The following is a 5533-nucleotide window of genomic DNA, read 5'->3' on the forward strand; positions in this document are numbered from 1 at the left end:
TGCCCTAATGTGTTGGGTTTCGATTTCTCGTTTAACCAAATAGCCAAATATCCTCTTGAATCTTGATCCATGTCATTCAAGTTTTTTTTAGGATCGTATTTTAAATCTCTTTAAAGTTTTCAGTTTTCGACACTAAGACATTAAGTAATCAACTAGGTACCAATTTTGGGCGTATCGAGGGTGCTAATCTTTCCTCATACGTAACCGACTCCCGAACCTGTTTTTTTGAATTTCGTGGACCAAACTCGTTGTTTTAATAAAATTAAATTGTTTATTAAAAACAACCACTTTTGCGAGGTGACCCGATCACACCTTATCAAAAAAGATTGGTGGCGACTCCCATTTTCATTTTTTTTTCAAGACCCAAGTCGACCCCCATTTTAATCAAAAAAAATGGTGTCAACAATTCTCTTTACAAAAGTTGTTTATCTATCAACAATCTTTCATTTTCTATCATAAAAGTTCATAGTTAATCTATATTCATCTATGGCAAAACTTTGATACTTTGATAACTTTGCAAATTAATCCCTGAGATAGCTAGATTAAGTTATTACGATATCATAAATATAAAAATTACTAAAAACGGGACAAGAATTCATACCTAATTAAGCCAAAATAGCTTGTTTGAGCTCAACACCCATAACTAGGGTTTCCATGTCTTAAATTTGGGAAAGATGATATAAAATGAAGATATTTTCTTATTTAATTAATTTATTATATTTTATTGTTTCTCTTTCCAATTTAGTCATTTTCTTTAATGAATTTTCTAATGATGACTAATCATTCTTATCTACTAACTCCTCTAAATGGTCTATTTGTCATATAAGGACCTCCAATTTTAAATTTCATAGTTATTTGATCCCTTTAGCTACTAGAATTCAACTTTTGTACTTTATGCAATTTGATCCTTTGCATCAAGTTAGACATGTAATCCGTAAAATTTTCTTAACGAAATTTTTTATACGATATTTTTATCATAATGCAGAACATGAAATGATATAAGAATAATTTTTCTTCCAGACTCGAATTTGTGATCCCGAAACCACTGTTCTGATTTCACTGAAAACGGGCTGCTACAACACCTATGTGGTCGGACAGTGTAGAATGGTTCAATAACAATTGAAGCTATAAAGTAACCTCGGTTGAGGGTGTTGGAAAGGTTGGTTGGGACTAATTGAAGCTGGTCAGATTTTAAGAGCTTGTGAGCTTTGAAATTGAGTTAAATGGTGGTGCGTTCATTGATAACCTCAGCTAAATATAAAGGTCTGATTTTCTCCCTAATATTTATAGACTTGGGACCAGTAACTTTTTGGACCATATAGGATAACATACTTTTCAAGGCTGTAATTAAAACCACAAAACAGGAAATAAGTAAATACTGCATTTAATAACCATATTAACTGCCAAATGGACCACTCAAGTGTACATTAAACCAACGGTCAAAATATATGAAAACAATATTAAAAATTATAAAATTTACAGAGAAAATAATGTTAAATTTCATTCTTTATTTTTATATTTTTTGTCAATTTAATTATTTTTCAATTAAATTTAATCATTAATCACATAAAAAGAAATAAATTTTATCATCGTCCAATTATCTTTTTAATAGAAATTCTTATTAAAATTTTAAAATTTTAAACATACCATGTTAATTCTTTTACTTTTATGAACTTTTATATTTTTATTGATTTTTTTATTTTTTAATATTTTTATAATTTTTAATTTATTTATTGATGTGATATATAAAATAGTAGTGTCATGTCAACATGAAGTATATGTAAAGTACCACGCGAGTTGCCACATCAACATGGTTAAAAAAATTAATTCTTTAATCAACATTTCTATTAAAAAAAATAGTTTGACTTTTTTTAAAAGATCAATGATCAAATTTAACTAAATAAATAATGATTAAATTGACAAAAAAATATAAAAATTGAAGGCTAAGTTTGACATTATACTTTCATTTTTATGTACGAAAGAACTTTGAATAATTTTATTAATCAATTCTATGCTGTTAATGAATAATAGTTTAGTGATCTAATGCTTGAAAATTATAAAATATGTACGATATTAAAATTGTAAATATATATACTAAATTATTTATATATACAAATGATGAAAGTAATAAAATGTGTATAATAAAATTCAAATATATAAAAATATCAAAATAAAACTTTAATTGAGTAGTAAGTTAGAAGGTTTTACTAATGCAATTGGTTCGGGTTCAAATTTCACCATATGCAAATTTTTATTAGTTTTTTTAAAAAATAAAATGACTAAAATATCTTCGAATTAATAATATAACTTATTTTAATTACAAGAGGGCATATCAATAATTTTTCTAATTGAATTAGTGACTCGATTGAAAATTATACAAACTTAGTCATAAGCTTAAATATTAATATAGATATAAATATAAAGGATTTTGAAAATGAGGTGGTTTAACTCCAGAATATTCATAAAAAGATACCTTGCTCCTCCATTTTCTGAAAGTGACCCTCAACAATGGGTTTATTTCAAGCCAATCACTTGCCATAGTGGTCCACCCTGCATTGTAAAAGTGTGGCTGACAGTGAATACAAAAACTCAGACAAATCAAACAATTTTAAGACCAAAGTGTTGGGTTTTGTATGAGGTTTGAGAGATGGAGATTGACAAAACATGTACATGAGACACCCCCCAAAAAAAACAGAAACAAAAAGGAAAGCCTTGTCTTAAACAAGTGTCTGTTGGAAAAACAATATGAACCGTGTTGCAAGAATGGATCTGATTGAATGGAAAATCGGTGAATCCAATTTGTCAAACATATATCATCCGATAGGAATCCTTAACCAAATAAGAACTAACTGAACTAATAAAAATTTGTTCTAAAACTTTTTTTGTATTCTCTTAAGAAAAATTATTGTATGTAAGGGTGCGTGTTATATCATTGAGCCGAATCAAGTGAAAAATTTCTAGTTAACCAGGTTGATGAGTTCTATTTTATCATCCCAACTAGATTTTAGACTTTCTCAAATAGAACCGAGTGAAATGAAATTCAAATTAAATAAATTTGTTCGAGTTAAATTAAAAAACTAAACCGCCGTATTGAAATCTTGTTGAAAATTTAATTGAATTTCAAGTTAAAAGAACATAAATACCATATATATAATATTTGAAAAATCTTTTAAAATAAAATAAGAGAAAAACAAAATGATTAGTATTATAAACTTGATTTGATAATTTACTTGTTTAAAGTCTCAAATTAGTCATCTTGAATTTATATATATAATTTAGCATTTTTATATATTTTTAATTTTTTTGAACTTATATTTTTTTTATAAAATTTTGGGAAAAATATTGGAGTTATTCGAACTATTAGAGTTGTAAAATTCAACTCGACTTAAACTCGAAAAATTGAATTACTTATTCGAGATGATTTGAAAAAATTGAATAACTCAATTCGAATAACTCGAAATTCGAAAAAAAATTTATTTTTTTTCTAATCGAATCTTCTTCTCACCCCTAAATGTATGAGATGGGATTTTCTTTTTTTTATAAGAAAAAATTGTATTCATCCAAAAAGAAAGAAGTAGGGTTCGCCACCTTAAAGTCTAGAATTAACAATCCATCAACAATACTCTTACTATTTGAAAGTCTTTGATCATCACCCGAAATGTAAAATAGTCCATCTTACTCATATCAGGTCATTTTTGGATGGTCGGTCATCTTCAACCTTCAAAATTGTTGTAGAATCTTTCTGCTCCCTTACAAAGTTATTAAAAAGGCAAATCAGTTGCGTAATCCTTTTTATGGAATGGGAATGAAGGTTGTTGGGCAAGTATTTGCTATCTTAAAGCTAAAAGAGGTTAAGGAGTCAAAGATTTGAGTTTATGGAATCGGGTTGGGGTGAACTGGTAATTTAAAACTTTGCTAGAAGATGGACAAGTAAAAGAAGTGTGGTTCAACCCCAAATGTTTACATCCACTACCTTAGTTTTTCACTGCTAAGGTTTTCTCAAATTCACAAATTTGAAACCTTTTAAGGACAATATTTAACATTTACAACGCTATCTTTTCAATAAGGCAAGATAGAGTCACTTCCCTTTAAGGTTTTCGGTCTTTAAGTAACCTCTCACAAATTTTGGAAACATAATTGAGAATAAATAGTCACCTCTAGAAGGTAAATATACAATGACAAAGCAACACTCGAAAGAATGAATGAGACTTAAGACACTGCTGGAAATATACAATAGGTATGTATCAAGACTTAGACAAGGTTGTCTCAAGATAAAATTCCCCAGAAGCAAAACTTTAGCTTTGATGTTTTATGTCTCGAGATTTTGTTCACCTGAAACATATTTTACATTTGAAGTTTTATGTCTTGAGACACTGCTGGAAAAATGCAATATTTATGCTTAGAAACATTTTTAAAGGACTTTAGGATACTTAAAAATTTTCGTAAAATGTGAAGTTATTTAAAAATTTTATTTTTGAGTATGTAACATTTGAAAGTAAATTTAAATGTGAACATTGTAATTTTTGCAAATTTGATTAAGAAAAATTAGAATTAATGATGACTATAGCAAAGTAGGGTTATTGCAGCACCTTCTACAGCTTATAGTGGTGTTTTTAAAGCCACTAAAAAATTAGCGGTCACAAAAAGAGCCATTAAAACTAGCGTCGCAACATTTAGCGACATTTAAAAGCACCACAATAGAACCAAAAATTCAGCAACACTTGTTCATAAAAACGCCACAATAGTATCATGAATTTACTGGCGATTATACTTATAAGCATTGCGAAATGTTGCAACTTTAACAACGTTGTTGAATGCAAATGCCACTGTATGTTGAATTTCTTGCCGCGTTTTTACATGGATTCGTCATTAAATATTTCTATATAAATAAAAGCCACAATATGCGACGATAGAGCAGTCATCATATCTTAAAATTTTGTGGCATTTCTTCGTATAAACTCCGCAAAATACCAAAATTTTAAAATATATATAATTGAATTTACAAATAATTTATATTTCTAAACTGAAATTTCAAGAAAGCCAATAACAACAACATAAGAATATTTAGATCAACTATTAACAACACAAGAATCCCAAAGTTAAAATGTTAAGATCAAATACAAGTTCAACTAATATAGTTCAAATGTTAAAGTTTAACAAAGTAGTGTTAATGGTCAAGGCTGTAAAACTCAACGTCGATAATGATAATATAGAACGATCGCAAAGTAAAAAGAAAGAAAAATATGAATGTCGAAACCATTTTTATATGTTGAAAAATGGGGATCGACTTTGAAAATAAAATGGGAGTTGCCACCGATCTTTTATTAAGGTGTGACCGGTTTACCATTAAAAAATAATTTTGGTCTGCGAAATTTGAGAAAATAAATTCGGGAGTCGGTTACGTACGAGGAAGGGTTAGCACCTTCGCAACGCTCAAAATTGGTACCAAATTGATCGTTTTACGTCTTAGAGTTGAAATTTTGAGAAGATTTTAAAAGTATGATCCTCTTAAAGTTTAGAATTGGATAAACCA

Source organism: Gossypium hirsutum, chromosome D09 (genome assembly GCF_007990345.1).
Source record: "Gossypium hirsutum isolate 1008001.06 chromosome D09, Gossypium_hirsutum_v2.1, whole genome shotgun sequence".
Lineage (NCBI taxonomy): Eukaryota > Viridiplantae > Streptophyta > Magnoliopsida > Malvales > Malvaceae > Gossypium > Gossypium hirsutum.